Genomic DNA, 22,093 nt, shown 5'->3' with positions numbered 1-22,093 from the left:
ACCTTCAAGTCCCTTTCCTAAATAATCTACACGAAATGTAACCTATACTTAAAATCACATCCCTTAGCCATGACTGCCAGACCTACATATTATAACCGATCTATTTAACCTTGCATGAAATAAACAGAAATCTTATTCAAAATCAAATGTCTAACCACGCAAATACATCTCAGTTGGTTGGTTAAGTCCAGAAAGCCATACTAGTCGTCTTACACCATTAAACCTGCAGGGTGCCCTAAGGGAAGAGGCGGTGTTTGCATAAGGCCAACTTGATTTAAAATCCCACCTTAAGGATGTAAAGTACATTCTTAGTTCACGTGCTTGGCTCTCATATGAGGATTTGTTAGTGGGTTTGTCTAACATTAGCCTTTCTCATATCTCTGTTGATTCTCTTTTTCTTCTGGATATCATGCGTTTTTTTTAATGGTTATCATGCAAAGTGAATCCTACACAGCAAATCTTTTTAGCTAAATTCTTAAAAGAAAATGTTTTATTTATGAAATATAATTGTGGATGAGAAATTATTTATAAGATCTTTATTTTGTTATGAGCATTACAGAAGTATCCAAGATATCGTAAAAAATAAACTTTATCAAATTTCCTAAGAAAAGGAAACAGAGAGCTTCCATGAACTTGCATTACGTCTAATATAATTACGGTAATTGCACAGACTTCTGGAATAGTTTACTCAAACTATAAAATGGTTTTCCAAAGAAACACGTAAGTCATAACGTAAAGTGTTGGTTTTTAAACGAATGAAATAAAATAGACACCTCCCTCTCGTCATTCAGACTATTGAAAAAACTATTGAACTATTCTCCAAACACAATAAACCTCCTTGACAAGAACAGGCGGGGCAAAAACGACAAAGTTTTAGTCGCATCTATTGTGACCTATTCACCAATTTTAATTGTATCCCTCTTCTCCCATTTTTGGCCAGGACCTCGGGTCGCTTAGTTCAAGTACTCCTGAGGACGTCACAAGTTAACCCTTTCGCATAAAAGGATAATGCATTCCATCCCTACAGTATTCCACCCCTCCGAGTACATCCCACCATGCCTCCCCACTTATTTCTAGCTGCAGTTGTTCGTTCTCTCTTTCCTTTACCTCTTTCCTTTCTTTCTGGTTTACTTCTCTGTCTCTTTTCGACCTTTTTCCGCCGTCACTCTTGGGAGGGCTTCGAGGAGAGCCTCCCGCTACACAAGTCTTAGAAAGCGGCTGAAGTGGTGAGACAGAACTTGAGGAATTTAGCGGCATCTTGTGTCGCCCTCTTCAGGCTTTAAGTGGCACTCCCGGATAAGGAGAGAAATCACTCACTACGCCTGTACAGAAAGGAAGGGAAAGAATTTAAATAAAACGCATTTACACTTTTTCCTTTTGAATAATTCTAGTTCTTTACATTTTTAATGAAATTATTATAATGTACAGTCTCCTTCATATCGTCTTTTTTTTATCCAGGAATTTCTGAAAGGTACAAAGTAAGGGACATGAATTAGCAGAATATATTCTTCTCTTCAGGTTTTGCCTAGGAACAAGAAGGCGTCTAATTCTAATTCACTGGTATTATTTCTAGCGACGATACTAATGTATTTCAAAATAATATGTAGTTTTTGTTGTTGAAAAGGGTTTTGCTTTGGAAAGGATTTATTTAGAATTATTTTCCGTAAGGATTTTTTTTTTATCAGGGCAGTATAGGAATACATGCCAATGCTCATTCAAACTTGAAATTTTACTACTCTACTCAATTTAAGTATCCTTACAGTCATTTTACCCAGTTAACAGACGACCAAATCCAACCAAGAACAAAATATGCAGAAAGTTAATTTCGCTAAGACAAAATTTTAATATTTTGCTTTGAATGTTGAGAATTACCTGCGATCAATGTACTTTTAATGAGAGAAACGGAAAATGTGTAACAAGGATTCATAAATGAATTTATCCGAACAGGTGTCGAACGATGCAATTCATCTAAAAGCTAAAACGAATTAAAAAAAACGGTGTAAATCTATAATATGTGTGTATGTCAATTAGCTTTCTGTTACATTTAGGGACAGGTTAATTATATGAAACAGGTCATGTTTTCTCATCAAAATACAATGCAAATCCGAAACACTTAGTCCCACAATTAACTGAGGTAGATCCATGCGTGATGAAGTGGACTATAATTTCCTGTAATATCATTTGGCGCTGCAAAATCAGTTATCGACACCATCCATTAACTTTGTTATTTCTATTTTTCCATCGGGTAGGAGAGAATATCATGAAGCTTTAATTTTGGATAATAGCTAAAGATCACAAATCCCTCGAATTATATAATTCATCGATTATTTATTCTCTTTTACCATTCAACTTTGAATTTGTTTTATCATTATTATCAAGGTCTCAGCTTACTTATTAGGATGGTGATCACTAATATATATATATATATATATATATATATATATATATATATATATATATATATATATATATATATATATATATATATATATATATATATATGTATATATATATATATCTATATATATATATATATATATATATATATATATATATATATATATATACATACACATACAGTATATGTGTGTATGTGTGCTTGTGTGTCTGTTTGTGCGTGTGGGTGTGGTTGTGATCGTAGTGCAGTCTGTGTTATTTTCACTAGAATGAGAACTGAGTTGTAATTTCAGAGTGAAGCAGAATGATTTAGGGATGCCCTATTAAAATATATGCCTGAGCATTTTATCCGCTAGTTAACTGAGCGGGATGAATTGTTTCCCTCCTGAAGGCAGACCTAGTGCAAGGACCCTTATCCCGAAACATATACTGAGAACCTGTTGCTCAACACCTGGAGCCATTCCACCTCTAAGGAAAATTTCATATTGTTTACTGTACGTAGATCTAAATTATGTGAGTTACGCTTCAATCGATAACAATAAAGGTAATAAAGGAAAGAAAGCACTGACGAGGCTGGGATTAGCTATTAGAACAGCCTGATTTAATATATAATTAAATAGACTTGCATGCCTGTTTGGCGTGTAAGATATTTCTACTGACCGTAACTGCTGTAGGAAAAGGAAATTATTGACCAAGAAAGACAGCGATTTAAAAGCTTAGTTTTATGCGCTTGAGATGTTAGTAAATGTAAATAGAAAATTTATATTTTCATAAGTACATTTTTTATTTCTTATACAAAACATATATAAAGGAAATACGATTAATTTTATTATCTGTAATACCCAGTTCTGGTCTGGAGGAGATCGAACGAAGTAGAATGAGAATAACGAGTAATAAAAGAGAAAGAGAATTAGATTGCCATCCCATACTAAGCAGTGAATCAGAGTTCCGGCGGCATTTTTGTAGACTCTTGAGCAAAACGACCGGAACAAACCAAAGCCACAATACATTTATATAGAAAACGAAGCAACACATTCGCATAGAAAACGAAACAAACAGATTTCAGGTGTTAGCAACTGTCAACTGCCATTCTTTTTTAAAGGCAATGAAAATCTGAAAAGCTGTGTTGATTCGCCGTACAACAGCGGTGAAAATAGGCAAAATGCTTTGCTAATTACTGGCAAAATGTCCCGGTGCGAAATGGCAAAAAAAAAGAAAGAATGAGTGGGGTTGAGAGGTTGTACTCTGATTCGTTTTCAAAGAGCGAGAATCGTTGTTTAGTAAATCTCTTTTACCGCTGTTAAATGTATCGTTCAAAAGGCTTCCGCGCAGTTTTGTTATGCAATGAAAGTGTAAGAGAAAGGACGAATAATAAAAAAGAAAGACACTGAGACCTCTGAACAATGAAACAAAGTAGGACTAACTAGTATGTGAAATGGTCGAAGGATTCCTAGTCCAGTAAGAGACACTTGAATAATAACGGTAGGTAAAGTTGACAAGTGGCTACGTCAGTATTATAAAACATATTCAGCTTGCAACGCAAACCCGCTCCCCCCCACCTCCCCAATAAAAACTAATCCATGGAAGTCAAAGTTATGAAAAATTATAGGATCTTAGCATTCTGATAACAGAAAAAAGCAAAACAGCAGTAAAAAAAAAAAAACACGCAGCAGCAATGAAGCATCTATTATTATAAAGAATATAATGTAAAACGCTGCCGGCTTAGATAAAGGGCATCTATTTCACTTTAAGAACACGAACTTACTCTACAGTTAACATCATCATAACTCTCTTCCGCTGCCTCATCTGCAGTCACTGATGTTTGATCAGACATCATCATCAGCATCACCGTCAGTGCTCTGCTCTCACGTAGACACTTGGTCGTCATCGCTGCAATGATGAGTAGAGAAATTTCGTTTAGACTTCGTTCCATTACCACGTCCTATCCCATCCACGGAACGTAACTTACACTTGAAAACTAATCTAATATACCTTAGCCATGACTACCAGACCTATCAGTAGTAACTAAACTATCCTAACCTTACGTGAAATAAACAGGAAAAAAATATTGTACTCAAAATCAACTTGTCTAACCATGTAAGCGCATCTCAGTTGATAGGCTAAGCCCAGAGAGCCACACCAGAATTCTTATACCTTTAAACCCATACCTCACTTGAAGGGTGTCCTGAGGACAGAGCCCGTGCTAGCTAGATTTTAAACCAGGCGTTAAGGGCGGATATTATATTCCTAGTTCACACACTTGGCTCTCTTCTGTGCATCTGTAAGTGCATTTGTTCAGCAGTAGCCGTTCTCTTTTGGGAACGGCTACAGTCCTCTTTTTCTTGTAGATATCATACGCATTTGTAGATGCTTATCATGCAAGGGGAATTCTAAACATGAAATTTACCTAGCTAAAACGTAAAAAAAACTATTGTTTATGAAATATAAATGTGGAGGTAAATTCTTGATAAGATTTTTATTATATTAAGAGTACTACACAGGTATTTTGGATAATCTTAAAAAAAAATTCAAAAATTTCCCAAGAAAAGGACTCGGAGACCTTCCATAAAATTTCATTATAGCTAATGTAATTAACGCAATTGCACACTCTTTTCCAATGAAACACGTCAGTCATAATGATAAGTGTGGCTTTTAAATGAATGAAATAAAAAGGAGATTTCTCTGGTCATTCAGACTATTTAAATAATAAAGTTGTGAACTATTCTCTTAACACAACAAATGCAGAGGCAACCACTCAAACCTTCTTGACAATGACAAGGGGGGGAAAAAGACCAACTTTTATTCGCATCTATTGTGACCTATTCACCAATTTTAATTGTATCCCTCTTCTCCTATTTTTGGCGAGGACCTCGGGTCATTTAGTTCAAGTACGCCTGAGAACGTCCCAAGTTAACCCTTTCGTATAAGTGGATAATGCATTCTATTCCATCCGTACACTCTTCCACCCCTCCGTGTATTTCAACCCTTCCACGGCTACCCACTTCCTTTCCTTCTTTCCAGCCTAAGTTGTTCACTCTCTCTTTCCTTTACCTCTTTCCGTTCTTTTTGTTTTCCTGCTCCGTCTCTTTTCGACCTTTTATGCCATCACTCTGGAGGGCGGGGAGGGCTTGAGGCGCTTCAGAGAGCCCCACTACACAAGTCTCAGAGAGCAGCTGAAGTGGTGAGACAGAACTTGAGGAATTTAGCGGCATCTTGTGTCCCTCTTCAGGTTTTAAGTGGCGCTCTCGGATAAGGAGAGAAATTACTCATTACTGTACAGAAAAGAAAGGAAATAATCAAATAAAATGTACATGCAGTTTTTCTTTTAAATAATACTTTTCTATATTTATCATCTAGTGACATCATTATAATGTACAGAAACTCTCATATTTCCTTTTTTTAAATCAAGGTGATAGGTACAAAGTCGGGGACATGGATTAGGGGCGCATATTCTTCTCGTCTCGTTCTGCAATATTTATGGCGACAACACAAACATATCCCAAAAGGATATGCATTTACACTGCTGAAAATCGTGTTTCTGGGGAAGGATTTATTTAGAATAATCTTGCAAACGGTTTTAATTTTTTTATCAGTTGCAGTTTCGTAACAGAACCCAATTCTAAGCAAATCTAAGAAAAAAATAAAATGTAGAGTGTAAAATACTGCTATTGCAAAATGTTTATATTTTTTCTTTAAATGCTGCGAACAATCTGTACTTTTAATAAGACACGAGTAAAAGGAATAAAAAGGATTAAAAAATGAATTGACCAAAACAGGTGTTGAACGTTGTAATTCATCTAAAAGCTTTACATATTATCCAAAATTAAAGCCTCATGATATTCGCTCTTACCTGTCGGAAAAATGGAAGGAACAAAATTAATAAAGGATGGTGTTTTAAGCTGATTGCAGCGCCAAATGATATTACAGGAAATTATAGTCCACTTCATCATGCATGGATCTACCTCAGCTAATTGTGGGACTAAGTGTTTCGGATTTGTATTGCATTTTGATGAGCAAACATGACCCGTTTCATATAATTAACCTGTCCCTCAGTGAGACAGAAAGCTAACTGAAATACACATATATCGTTTGTTGAATCGACTTTACTGTTGTTAAATGTTAGTGCAAAAGGCTCTCGCGCAGTTTTGTTGTGTAATGAAAGGGTAATGGCAGGGTATAATAAAACGGACATCGAGACCTCTGGGCACTGAAACTAGGTACTAGTATGCGAAATGGTCGAAAGATTCCCAGTCGAATATGAGGTGCTTGAATGATAACGGTAAGTAAAGCTGATCACTGCCTGCGTGAGTACAAACAATACATTTTCGAAACGAAAGACAAAACAAAAAATTTATTGAAGATGAAGCAATTATAAATAGCAGCAACCTAACAGTAAAAAAAAACACACATACACAAATGCAATGATCGAATAAGTAAATAGAAAACAATATACAAACCAGCAAGCATAGATGAAGGGTATTAATTTTACGTTGGGAGCATGAACTTGCAGTTACATCATCAACATGTTTTTTGCCGCTTCCTCTTCGGCGAATGATATTTCACCAATTCATCATAAATATCATCATCAGCATCAGTACCACCCTCACCATCGGTGCTTTACTCTTACAAACACTCGGTCGTCATCGCTGCAATGATGAGTGATGAAATTTTGGTCAAATTTCGTTCCCTCATCCAAGTCCCTTTCCTAGCAGATCTAAGAAAATTCAATTATACTTAAAACCTAAACTAACATCCCTCAGCCACGACCACATTACCTAACTAATATAACCAACTATCCCAACCTTACATAAAATAAAATGGGAAAATTCTTGCTCAAAATCGACTAAATCTGACCACGTGAGCAAATCTTAGTCTTCCTTTACCATTAAACTACTATAACGCTTGCGAGGTTCCCCAAGGAAAGAGGCTTTGCTGGCATAAGGCCAGCAAAATTTAAAACCAGACTTAAAGGATGTATATTACTTTTCTAGTTCATATGCTTCCCTCTCTTCTGTGCATCCGTGAGTTTCTTCAGCTGTAGCCTTTTTCATCTCTGCGTTCATTCTCTTTGTCTTCCGAATGTCATACGATTTTAAAAATGCTTTTCATGCAAAGCGAATTGTAGATATGAAATTGCTTTAAAAACTTAGAGAATATTATAGAAGAATTCTAATTTCGGAGATAAATTCTTTATAAGATTTTCATCATGATATAAATTTTGCACAAGTATCTGATTTCATTTTAAAAATGTACTTTAAAAGATTTCCTAAGAAAATCTCATTATGTCTAATAATATCTGGGCAACTGCACAGTCTTCTGGAGTGGTTAGTTTGCTTAAACTGTAACCTAATTCTCCAAAGAAACACTTCAGTTATAATGGAAAGTGTTGTTTTTTTAAATTAATTAAATAAGAAGGAGGCCTACCTCGTCATTCGGTTATTGAAAGAAAAAAAATGTAGAATTATTTTCGCAACACAAGAAAGGCAGAGGCATCCACTCAAACCTCCTTGACAGGGAAACAAGGAGAAAAAAAAAAACCTTTTAGTTGCATCTATTGTGACCTATTCACCAATTTTAATTTCATCCCTCTTCTCAAATTTTTGGCGGGGGCCTCGGGTACCTTAGCTCAAGAACTCCTGTGGAACTCACAAGTTAACCCTTTCGCATAAGTGGATAATGCATTCTATTCCATCAGCAATTCAACCCTTCCACGGCTACCCACTTCCTGTCCTTCTTTCTAGCCTAAGTTTTTCACTGTCTCTCATTTACCCTTTTCCGTTTTCTCTCTTTTACTGCTCCGTCTCTTTTCGACCTTTTCCACCATTACTCGTCGGAGGGCTTCAAGGAAAGCCTCCCACGACACAAGTCTTAGAAAGCAGCTGAAGCGGTGAGGAATTTAGCGGCATCTTGCGCCTCCCTCTTCAAGGTTTAAGTGGCACTCTTGGATAAGGAGGAAAGGAAAGAATTTGCTGTAACTAAAACATGTGTAGTTTTTTCTTCTAAATTATACTTGCTTATATATTCTCTAAGGACATTATCATAATGTATACTCGCCCTCATAACCTCTTGCTTTTTAAATCCAGGAATTCCTTAAATGAGGCATGAGCTAACGAAGTATATTCATCTGTCCTAGCTTTGCACTGGAAGGACCCTAATTGTAATTCATTGGCACTATTTATAGTGACGAGACTAATGCATCACAAAATAATAGACAACCATGTTGCTGAGAATCTTATTATTGGGGAAAGGATTTATTTAGGCTAAATAAAAGGATTTATTGTTTTATCAGCTTCCGTTTACGCATAAAATTCAGTTCTCATTCAGAAGTGTGATCATTATTCTATTCTACAAATAGCTGTGAATTTTTTACTCAGTTGACAGACAGGAAAAACTAAGGAAGAGTATTCATACTCTTTTTTTTAATATTGAGAATTACCTGTAATCAGTATGCCTTTAATAAGATACGCGTCAAAGGTTAACAAGGATTCATAAATGAATTTGTCAAAATAGGTGTTGAACACTGCAATTGTTTTAAAAGTTAAAACTAATTTTAAAAGGATATAAGTGTACTCTATTATGTGTGTACGTCAATTAGGTTCTGTTACATTTATGGACAGGTTAATCATATGAATCGGGTCACGCTTGCTCATCAAAATGCAATGCAGATCTGAAACACTTAGTCCCACAATTAGCTGAAGTAGAGCCATGCATGATGAAGTGGGCTATAATTTCATGCAATATCATTTGGTGCTGCAATCAGTTATCGACACCGTCCATTAAATTTGTTCTTGCCATTTTTCCAGTGGGTAAAAGAGAAATTCACCCAGTTAAATTTTTTTGTGTGTAAAGATCTCTAATCCCTCAAATTATATAGTTCAGCTCTTGTTTATTTTCTTACACCATTCAACATTAAATATTTTTCATCTCCATTAGAAGATCACAGTCATATATATATATATATATATATATATATATATATATATATATATATATATATATATATATATATATATATATATAAATATATATATATATATATAAATATATATATATATATATATATATATATATATATATATATATATATATATATATATATGTGTGTGTGTGTGTGTGTGTGTGTGTGTGTATGTATGTATACATATATATGTATGTACATATTATACATATATATATATATATATATATATATACATATACATATACCAATGATTATATATCAGTGTGTGTTGTCTCAAGTATCGATTTGCTAATCTGCTACATAAATGAGTTGATAAGAGAAGGCTGAACGTGTGTATACTTTTCACCTTTTATAGAATTTGCAAGAAAGAATTAAAAAAAAAAAGATGACGGGATTCTATTTCCCACGTAAAACCAAAGCAAAGGAAAACCGTTTACCCCTCACAAGGACAAGTCGCTCTTTATCCTTGCAAATACCATTCAAGGAACACACGTTTCCGGAGGGGCTCAGATAGAGTCCTTTTCTGTTGTCGTTTTCAAACCAGGCCCTGGCAATAGGTTTCAATAGGAATGGTTCATCTTTGCGTCAAAGATGATAATGTCATCGTCTCATCTTTCTGTTTGTTGTTTGAGATGATGTCTCATCGTTTATTTATTGATGGCCTATGACATACATTTTTTGATAAAGACTTCGTTATCAAAAAGTTATTGTAGATGTGAGCATAACGAAGTATTATGTACTACACTCAAAAAAAAAAAAACTATAAGAAGGAATCTAAAACTAATATGATAATTTTGCTGGTTTTAGTTTCCCAGATACTGTGATGAAGTCCATAATGTTTTCTGCGGTACTAGAAGACTTCATTGTAAGACAATTTTATTAGAGCAATCTTTTCATATAAAGACAATTTTATTAGAGCAATCTTTCATATAGAGTAATTTACTCAGGCGTTTTATATATAACTATTTACAATGTTTCCCCGGTAACAGCGAAAAAGTTATCAGTTTATAGGGATTCTAGTTCCGTATGAGAAACACCTCAGAATATTACAAGGGACAGAATACACTTTCTTTGTAATGTGGACTATATGACTCTGCCTATAGTAATATTTCATCGTCCTTTGACAGATGACTTATGATTAGCTAATGCTGAGGAATATAATTCCTTAAGCTTACTTAAGTGGTTCTGAAAGTTAAAGACTATTAAGTAAAGCTTTTCTTTCTAAAGAACAGGAACAGCGTAACCAATGTCTTATCTTGACCATGAGTTCAAGTTCCAATGTTCATCTTTTAACATATGTACATATAAAAGTAGAGCACGGTTTGCTATAATATGTTGAGCGTTAACAGCACCTGAAAGTCTGACATCATTTTGCAATCTATATGATCTTTCACCAAGAAAATCAACGTATCACCTGAGGGAATCATTTAACAAGATGAAAACTTATCTAGATGTGAAATTGCCCTATATTCAGATGAAATATGACTCGAATTTCTTATAAAAGTGAAATGTTCTACGCAGGGGATGTCTGATTACACTACTGAATAATCGGCATTGTTTTATTTATGGCTCTAGCATAATCAGAGTCATATCATCAAGAAATGTTCTGAACGATTTACCGTTGGTAAGTCATGAGAGAGCAAATGTTTAAAACGCAACATCATCAATGGGGAGAAAGAAAGTCTCTTACTTCTTAATACATCTAAGAACACATTTAAAGAGTTTTGATGAGAAAAAAAAATGTATGAACCCAATAAGAAGTAAAAAAGAAATATAGACTTCAATGGCCTCGTCTCTTTTCTTTCAAAAATAACACACCATGAACTTCGAGTCGAGGGGTAAGAAAATGATCGCAGTTATAATATTTACCAAACTAGTTCATCTTGACGTCATTTTCCAACACGCTCCGGAGAGGAACTTCTTCCAGCTGGAGTGCCAACCTAAATGGGGAGACGGAACTTCAAAAATGTAGTGGAGTCTAAGACCCACTCCGGGACCCAAGTGGCTTTACAGCAAAAAGGAATGGTTTGCTCTCTAAACGAATGTGGGTAAATGACAGAGGCTGGGGTTAACTGCGACGTTTTATAGTTTCCCCGTCTGTCAACAGTTATTGTTTTTACTGACTTCGTCGGTGGTATCGATTTGGACTAAGCCTAACCAAAGCCAAAAATCCAGAAGGTAGAAATACTTACGGAATAGATTCTGCTCGCCAGAATGACAACATGAAACACTAGGTAATTATGAGTCCCATTTATGGCTAGCTAGTTGCATTTGTCTCGTTCTAAACTTAATAAAACAGAATTAAACTTCACTTGAACAACCTAAGGCTCTTACATTCAAACGTTGTAATGTAGGTGTCGTAGGCTATGCTTTTGACGCTGCGATTTCGTTTAAAGGTTGATGAAAAGCTGCCTTGATTCTCTGTACAACAGCGACGAAAATAGGCGGGATAATTTGGTTGGCAAAGTGAGCCGGTGCGAAACAGCTGGAAAGAGAGAATAAAAAACGGGAAATAAAAATGAGTGGGGTTGGGGAGACGTGCTCTGATTCGTGTTCAACGAGCAAGAACCGTCGTTTGGTGAATCGCTTTTACCGCTGTTAAGTGTATCGTGCAAAAGGCTTTCGCGCAGTTTTGTTACGCAATGAAAGGGTAGCAGAAAGGACTAATAAAAAAGACATTCAGACCTCTGAACAATGAAACAGGATAACTAGTATGCGAAATGGTCGAAGGATTCCCAGTTAGATGAGAGGCACTGAATAAAAATAGTATGTAAAGTTGATCAGTGCCTAATACTAATTAGGGACAACAGACTAAACAACGAATTTGAAGAAGACAAAGCGAAGAAAAGTGACGGGACCTCTGCTTTCTGTTAATATGAAAATTAGCCTACACAGATGCAAACACACACAACACACAAATGCAATGAGGGGACAATTAAAAAGAACATAATGTTAAAATCAGCCGGCATAGATGAACTTACAGTTCTAGCATCATCAGATTATATGCTGCTACCTTTCCAATTAATGATATTTCGCCAGTTCATCATAATTATCATCATCAGCGTCAGCATCACCATCAGTGTTCTGCTCTCACGGAAACACCTGGTCCCTGCAAGCATGAATGATGAAATTTCTGTTAGACTTCGTTCCATCATCGGTTACCTTATCTTAGACAACCAAATACATGTATAAAATAGTTCTACCAAACTATCCTAACCTTACATAAGATAAAGAAAACAAATCTTACTCAAAATCACCACAATCGAACTATGTAAACTCACTTCAGTTGGCGGGTTAAATACAGTCTTCATATACCAGAGAACGCTTACTCCACTCGTGAGGTGTTATAAGGAATGTTGCCGTGTTTGATTTAAAACCCGTTCTTAAGGATGTAAATTATATTCCTAGTTCACGTGTTTGCTCTCTTCTGTGCATATGTTAGTGCGTTTGCCCACCGGTAGCCGTTCTCAACTCTGCGTTGATTCTCTTTTTCTTCTGGATGTTATAAATATTTTTTAGATGCTTATCATGTAAACCAAATTCTAAACATGGAATTTATTTAGCTACAATACAAAAATGCCATTATTTAAGGGGTCTAATTGTTGCAGGTAACTTCGTTATAAGGTTTTCATTATATTATGAATATTACACTAGCATTCTAGAGAACCTTATTATTTGACTTTAAAAGATTTTCTAAGAAAAGGAAACAGAATTTCCACAAATTTGCATTATGTCTAGTATAATTACGGTAATTTCACAGGGCTCTGGAGTGGCTGGTTTACTCAAACTATAATATGGTTTTCCAAAGAAACACGTCCGTCATAATGTAAAGTGTTGTTTTTTAAATAAGTGGAATAAAAAGGAAATCTCTCTCTCTCTCTTGTCATTTCGACTATTGAAAAAAAAACTGTTGAGCTGTTCTCCTATCACAATAAATGCAGAAGCAGCTATTCTAACCTCCTTGACAAGAACACAAGGGGAAAAACGACCAGCTTTTAGTCGCGTCTATTGTGATCTATTCACCAATTTTAATTGTACCCCCCTTCTCCCATTTTTGGCGAGGACCTCGGGTCACTTAGTTGAAGGACTCCTGAGGACCTCACAAGTTAACCCTTTCGCATAAGTGGATAATACATTCCATCCGTACACTCTTCCACCCATCCGTGCTTTCAATCCTTCCAGGACAACCCACTTCCTTTCCTCCTTTCTAACCTCAGTTGTTCATTCTCTCTCCTTTACCTCTTTCCGTTCTATCTGTTTACCGCTCCATCTCTTTTCGACCTTTTCCGCCGTAACTTGTTGGAAGTCTTCAAGGACAGCCTCCCACTACACAAGTCTTAGAAAGCAGCTGAAGTGGTGAGACAGAACTTGAGGAATTTAGTGGCATCTTGTGTCCCTCTTCAGGCTTTAAGTGGCACTCTCGGATAAGGCCTGTACAGAATAGAAAGGAATGAATTTAAATAAAATATGATTATGCAGTTTTTTCTCTTAAATAATGTTTGTGTAAATAATCTCTAAAGACATTATCATAATGAAAAATCGCCCTCATATTTTTTTTTAATCCAGGAATCTCTGAAAAGTACATAATCGGGGACATGTAAGTAACGGAATAACATCTTCTGTTCTGGGGGTGCATTAGAAGAAGGACCCTTATTTCAATTCACTGGTATTATTTATAGCAACGGGACTACTGTATTCAAAAATTTTCCAAAAGGATTTACTTCTTTGTCAATTGAAGTTAAGGAATAACATCCAGTTCTCATTCAGAGGTGTATTGATTACACTATTTATTTTACAGATTATTGTGGACCCTTTACTCTACTGATAGACAAACAAGTCTATGGAAAAATAAAACGCGAATGACGTAAAATATTGCTAGGAGAAAATTTTTAGGTTTTTCGTTAAATGTTGTGAATTACATCTGATCAATGTACTTTTAGTAACTCATGCGTAAAAAGTATAACAAGAACTCATAAATGTAGTTATCAAAACTACTGTTGAGCGATGCAATGTATCTAAATGCTAAAACGAATTCGAAGGGATGTAAATCTACTCTAATATGTGTGAATGTCAATTAGCTTTCTGTTACATTTAGGGACAGGTTAATTATATGAAACGGGTCATGTTTGCTCATCAAAATGCAATGCAAATCAGAAACACTTAGTCCCACTATTAGCTGAGGTAGAGCCATGCATGATGAAGTGGGCTATAATCTGCAATATCATGTGGCGTTGCAGTCAGTTATCGACGCCATCCATTAGCCTTGTCCTTCCATTTTTCCATCGTGTCAGAGTGAATGTCATGAAGTTTCAGTTTTGGATATTATGTAAATATTACCACTCCTGGAATTATATCATTCAATCTTCAACGTTGAATATTTTTTTTATTATCATTACCAAGTTTTCAGCAAACTTGGTATGGTGATCACTAATACTCTAATATTGTTATGAGTACTGACGGCTATGATGGTTTTACTTTATCTGAAATTAAGTAATAAGGGACCTCGTGGCGCCTAGTTAATGCTCATAAAGAAAATCGAAGGCAGAGGGTTAATCCAAGCTGCTCTACTGAGGCTTAAAATAGAATCAGGGAACAATCAACCTAATTTATTTATACTAACACCAGTCAAAATAATCAAGGGGGCAAAATTTACAGCTATACAGGTTGAGGAATGGTTCGAAGGCCCTTGCACAACGTTGGAACAGCGTTACGGAGAACAATTACCAAAAACTCACTCCTACAAATGGAGAATTGTAGGAATTAGGCGCGATAGGGTCATGCACAGAATGATAAAGGCTTTAGGCGGCCCTAAGCGACTGATAGACTAGGGATGAGAGGGATATTCTTGGATAAAGTTAGATAGGCCCAACACCCTTCAAGATTGCTGCTGGGTTGTGACACGTTAATGAATCACAAAATTTCTCTCAAAGCATTACTTATGTTACTCTAGACATTATCCAGTGACGAGGGGGGATGTTGAAAGGAAATTACGAGCCCAAGGGAGTGTTGGAGGGTGATAGTTATAAGGCATTCAAGAAGGGAACAAAGCCTGAGGGATGGAGGCCGACGGTGCCTTGCACGAAAAGCGAAGATGCCGACTCCCAGCTACAGGTTCTAGGGAGATTTGCCGTTCTCTCTCAGTTTCCTCTGCACTTTGTGGTTTATAGTCTAGACTTGCTGCATCTTCTTTGTCTCAGTATGGCTGAGATGAGGGCACACGGAGGACAGTCTGGCAGAGTAAAACGACCCCAGGTCACTCTGGGTCAGATGACCTCCCCAATTTCGGCGGGGCGTTGAGCTGCCAGACAGAGCCTGTCAAAAATTCCAGGACCTCGGAAGTGCAAAGCAAAACGACAGGCGAATGGAGTGTGTGTATGTGTGTGTGTGTGTGTGTGTGTGTGTGTGTGTGTGTGGGTGGGTCAGATATGGCCAGCTGGCAACTTTCCAGACCCACGTACGCAAGTCAAAATGTCTGGATGCTGACTGAACCAATGGTTCTTAGTTTGATTGGAATATTAAATTGATTATCGAGGCAGCAGCCTGTGCTATTTATACCTATATGAATACATATGCTCATATATATATATATATATATATATATATATATATATATATATATATATATATATATATATATTATACGCATATGCACACACACACACACACACACACACACACATACACACATATATATATATATATATATACTGTATATATATATATATATACTGTATATATATATATATATCAAAAGGAGTGTGATCTTTAAGCTCCCTTTTGCTAATTTATTACGTAAATAAAAAAAAAAATTGGATAAAGTTAAAATTGTATATTTTTCATATTTTACCTATTTTCCAAAAAAAAAGTATATACAAAATAAATATCAGAACTCTTCCTTTGTAAAGACTTCTATGAACGACAAGCCTGTTCTGCTTCCCACGTGAAACCAAAGCAAAGGAAAACCATTTACACTTCACATGGATAGTTTGCTCTTTATTCTTGCAAATACTATTCCAGGTAACACACGTTTCAGAGGGGTTTCGGATCGTGTCCTTTTCTTTGGTAGTTTTCAAAATACACTCTGACAATAGATTTTAATAGGAAATGGCTCGCTTTTGATTCAGAGATGATAATGTCATCGTTTCATCTTTCCGTTTGTTGTTTGAGCTGAGTCTTATCGTTCATTTGTTTGTAAGCTGTGAAAGACATTAATTAGTCAAACTTTTGATCACCTCCACGTCGTTATCAAAAATGTAATTAAATATGAGCGTCGCGAAAGTTACGAGTTACACTACAAAAAAAAAAAAAAAAAAAACACACACACACAAGAAGGCGTCATTAACTAATATGACAATTTTGCTAGTTTTAGTTTCTTAGAAAATATCAAAAGTTTACAATGTTTTCTGCGGTACTGGAAGACATCAGTGACTATGGCGATTGACCAGAAGTAATAAAATTGGGATATGAAAGTAATACGTCTTAATATAAGCAGGTGATGAACCAAAATTTACTAATGGAACTTAGGAGAGTGCTCTATTGTAGTAAGACAATCTTATTAATGTTTGAGTTTATATGACTGCGATCCTTCATACACAGTAATTTACTGTGCCGTTTTAGAGATAGTTATTTACAATGTTTCTTTGGAAACAGTGGAAAAAAGTTACCAGCGTTCTAGACCTCTAAGCGAAATATTTCAGAATATTAATTACGGGGTTAAATTACCCTCACAAGAAAATGAAAAATACTGTACGGTAACTTAATCGAACATTTTCCCTAGAATGTCGAATATATAAGTCTTCCTTTGACAGATGACTTATAATTGGTTAATTTTGGGGAATATGAATAATTAAACTCAATTAAGTAAATTTTATAGATAAGCAGTACATGATGATAAAAACTGGTGTACAATATATGTTAATGTTCTTCCTTCTGAAGAGCAGGGCCCCTGTAACCATATGTCATATGTCTATGTATGTATAAAAGTAGAGCGTGGTTTGCTCTAATATGCCGGGCGTTTACAGCACCCTAGACTTTGTCAACATTGTAAAAACTGATATGATCTTCTACCTAGATTATCAACTTACCATCTCGAGGAATCGCTCAGCAAATAGATGGAAACTTGTTTAGGTGTAAAATGGCCCTACAGTGACTACATTCAAATGAAACATAGCATGACTTTATGATAAACCTGAGACGTCCTAAGCAGGAGAGTTACTGAACGTGGAAATGAATAATTTGTGCATTCTTATTGAAGATTTTTTCATGATCATATTCACATCACCAAGAAATGTTGTTATTGATTCTCCGTTTGTCATAAAAGACAAAAGGTTTGAAACTGTAACATCATCTATGGGAAGCGGGAAAGTCTCATACTTCTTATTACATCTAGGAACACATTTCAAGAATTTTTATGAAAAGAAAAAAGAAAAATAAACCGCCATGGCCTCATCTCCTTTCTCTTAAAAATAACACATCGTGAACTTCGAGTCAAGGAGTAAGAAAGTCCGTTGTAGTTATAATGTTTACCAAATCAGTTCATCGTGACGTCATCTTCCAGAGCAGTATGGAGATGAATTTCCTCCAGCTTGAGTACCAACGTAAATGGGGAGACGGAACTTCAGGAATGTAGTGGAACCTTGCGACTTACTCCGGGACCCAATTGGCCTAACCGCAAGAAGGAAAGAGTTTGCTTTCTGAACGAATGTAAGCAAATGATAGAGACTAAGTTCAACTGCTGTGTTTTGCAATTTCCCCTTCATCAACAGTCACTGGTTTTATTAACTTGGTCAGTAGTATTGATATGGATTAAGTCCTCGTAGGGGAAAAACTTCTAAAAGTAACGAATCCTTTTTGAATATTGGAACTGTAATATAAAATTTAGGCAAAAGGACAAGCTCTAGGACCTATGAGGTCATTCAGCGCTGAAAGGGAAGTTGAGAGTACAGAAGGTTTTAAAAGTGTAACAAGAGGATGACTCTAAGTTGCACAATGAAGCAATATGGAAGAAAAATAATATGAACTGATGTACAGTAATCGAAATGAAAGGGGTTGCAGCTAGGGGCCGCAGCAACGCTCCAAAAAATCTTACGTAATACATACAGTGCACCTCATGTGGTACGCTGATGGCGCTACCCCCTACAGGTACTTTTGGAACAAACTCTGCTCTCCGGAATTCCTGCAGGAAACAGTAAGGTACTCTTGATGTTCATTCATAAATAACCAATAATATTTATTTCATTCCATACATAATAAAATAAAACTGACTTCCACTTCGTCAGACATACGCTCTTGAATTCAGACTTTGTAACTTAGGTGTCTTAAGCTATGCTTTTGACACTATAATTTTTTTCACTGATGAACAACAAAGAATTGTTGATGACGGTATTTTTTTTACTGAGCTTAGAGTGATTCTAGACTATCGAATATTTTGATGTAATGTTTTGTTGTCAACAATTTTGCTTACAAATTTTTGCAGCGACGAACAAAGAAATCTATCATGTAAGAGTCCCTAAGATCCATTTAATCTGGCATTTCTCTGGGTAGCGCTTAGCAACTTTTTCGTTTTTACTATGTACTTGTGGCGTGAGTGTTGGCCTACATAACCCGACATTACAGTATCAAGGCAATGCTTCTTACGTTGTAGTTATTTGCTACCACTAAAACGCAAAATAAAGCTTTCGTTAGTTAAATAAGACTTGGAAAGAATCAGTAAGTGGTGTAGGCATAGGGGCATAAGGCTGGATTCCCGTAGAGACCTCACTGATAAGCCGGTCTTGCACAGTGCCCATCTATCGTGATTCGTTTTGGATAAATCGGATTGAGTATTTGGAAATTCTCGTTGTTACCTTTCACACGAAGCATTCTTTTTCACAGGACTCGATCAAATACATAGTACTGTCAGGAAGTTAAGAATTGTTTATAATGCTACCCACGGCTATAGAATAAACAAGACTAAATTTTATGTATACTAACCAGTTATTACATAAATCAATGTTACCTGAAAAACAATGAAAGATAACGGAAAAAATTCGTACTGTATACTTCAGATCTTTTCGTATATCATTGCTAGAATACTGTTCTTCTACCAGAATGACTTCAGTCCCCCAGGATCCTCTTCTTTGGACAATATTCACCTTCCCCTTAGTGTCTTATATCAAAGGCTCTATTTCAGCGGGAAACATCCATGAATACCTATAGTACCAGCATTCGAAGAACTCATGTGTGTTGTTCAATAAGCATAAAATCAACATCAGCATTTTGTTGAGGTATCGTTCGGTTATAATATCCAGGACCAAAAGTCTTCCCCTTTTAGTGTTAAACAATAGATCTCTTTCTAATAATTCAGTTAATGCCGATAGTGGCAAGCCCTCCGTATTCTAATCTGTATTGTTATTTAGGCTATATAACTATATTTTTTTTTTTATTTACTGATTTTTCTCGTATTGATTTTTTTTTTTTGTAATTTTATCATTTAATTCAATGATTTTTTCTTCTGCGGAAACTTGCCTTGCAAGCTTATGAAAATTTAAGTCTGATAGGCTACATATGGATGTTCGATTATTTTTAATAATAATAATGATCTTTAGTAGTCCACCTGGATTAAAATATTGATTTCAAAAGGATGGCATCATACCTCATTTACGGCGTATTTTCCTACTATCGTGAGATTCATAAAGCCCCGACTAGGGATATTTTCTCCTGGGGACCAAGGTCTAGAGAATACATTCTGCAAACCTTGCTAGGGACGTCCAGGTATCCGGAGTCAAGGCAGTTCCTGGGGTGGCATGTAATCGCAGCCGCCGTAGCAGTCAAACAGACGGACAGACAGAGAGAGAAACACACACATATATACATACATATATATATATATATATATATATATATATATATATATATATATATATATATATATATATATATATATATATATATATATATGTATGTATGTATGTGTGTGTGTGTGTGTGTGTATAAGTGTATATATATACAAACACACACAAACATATATATATATATATATATATATATATATATATATATATATATATATATATATATATATATATATATGTGTCTTTTACTGTGTGCTATGAAAACAAAGGTCCATATGAACACTATTACACGTTGCTACCTCATATTTCGAATACCAAAATTTCATTATTTTATGATCAATATTGTAATGTGGACAATTTGTAGGTGACAACTACATACTACCAACGTCGTATTGCTAAGTATGCATATGCCATATGTGTAGGTACTTTTGTCACTTACCAATTGTCCACATTTCACCAGTGTTCATGGATATGGAAGTTTTGGGATTCAAAAAATATGGGTGCAACAAATAATGTTTTATGGACCTTTTTGTCTTCACGGTAGACTGTTAGATTTAGAGTAAATGATATTCATATATAAATGTGTGTATACATACATACACACACACACACACACATTGACACACACACACACACACACACATATATATATATATATATATATATATATATATATATATATATATATATATATATATATATATATATGTGTGTGTGTGTGTGTGTGTGTGTGTGTGTGTGTGTGTGAATGTGAACTTGTGCCTGTTAGTGTGTCAGTAAACCAAAAATTCAAGTTATCTTTACGAGACGCCACGCAGAGCATAGCGAAGGCCTGCCAAGGACACCCATTTGAAAAGAAAACCGCCAGCGTTACAGGATACGAAAGACGCGAGACGCCGTTGTCGCAAGGAGCAAATCCTTCCCACTGTCCTAGTTAAGCAAAATCGTCGATTCCCCTCGGCAGCAATAGTATCCTAGAATCCCCTGGGCCATTTTTCCTTCCCACCATCGCTCGCCCTCGCTGGTGAGGCTCGAGTAATGGGAGGAGCATCACCTTGGAAAAGCGCCTTTTCCTAGAAGCCATTTCTTTAGGAGCATCTCCTTTGAGTTCCCCTGTCCTTTTACCGTTGTATTCTTTTCCATTTGTGAATCCTCGTTGTCTTGCGCCTTCTGGGTTTTTACAAAAACACCTCCAAGAGCTTCGCCGGATGTCTCCCTTTTATGCCTAAAAGAAAATGGTGTCAGATTGAGACAGCTTAGGATTCCTCGGTCCCAGTCTTCATCGTTTTTATGTCTATATGTCTTCAGCTCATTTCAGGTCCGTCTGAGCGTCACTGAGCATCGCTCCTACCACCAGCAGTCTCTCTCTCTCTCTCTCTCTCTCTCTCTCTCTCTCTCTCTCTGAAGACTTTTTTTAGGATATAAGGCTGAATATAACTGTGATAACTATATAATGGAGTAAAATATAATTGTGATAACTATATATAGAATGATTTTTCTCTTATTTATTGACTAATCATGTTGAAATTTTCAGCAATATTTTCTGCTACCCAAGGATCAAGCCAGTATTTTTGACAATGATTAGGCTTGCGAAAGAAATTATTCATGACTTAATTATAATAATAAATGTCCCTAAAATGATTTTCTAGAATGAATATAATCCATGAAATTCAAGATTAGATTACTACTGACTTTGCAAAGAAAATTTGCAGAACGAAATTGCAATTATTTTCTAAAAAAAAAAAGGCAAAGAAAATATGATCTTTTCAATAACCAGGTTTCAATTTCTGAAGTATCCTCAACGTTTAGCTGTTTTAAACTCATGCTTTCCTGTTCCAATACTTCACTGCGGATATCAGTGTAGAGCATTAATCTTTATATGATATTTCCGGGTGGACACTCA

At 35.7% G+C, this 22,093-nt stretch overlaps 1 protein-coding gene across 1 annotated transcript in view; it reads right to left on the bottom strand.

The window, feature by feature from the left end:
- LOC136844435 (cell adhesion molecule 2-like) overlaps nt 1-22,093 on the bottom strand; it is an 855,447-nt gene that overhangs the window by 59,938 nt on the left and 773,416 nt on the right. The window contains exons 11-13 of the mRNA XM_067113665.1: nt 13,598-13,789; nt 12,340-12,467; nt 1,108-1,322 (exon numbers count right to left, since the gene is read on the bottom strand). The gene's annotated coding sequence lies outside the window, so the exon portion shown is untranslated. The remainder of the gene's footprint in view (nt 1-1,107; nt 1,323-12,339; nt 12,468-13,597; nt 13,790-22,093) is intronic.

This window comes from Macrobrachium rosenbergii, chromosome 12, assembly GCF_040412425.1.
Source record: "Macrobrachium rosenbergii isolate ZJJX-2024 chromosome 12, ASM4041242v1, whole genome shotgun sequence".
Classification (NCBI taxonomy): domain Eukaryota; kingdom Metazoa; phylum Arthropoda; class Malacostraca; order Decapoda; family Palaemonidae; genus Macrobrachium; species Macrobrachium rosenbergii.
Note: the sequence above shows the minus strand (reverse complement) of the source record. Positions and strands in the feature narration are given on the sequence as shown.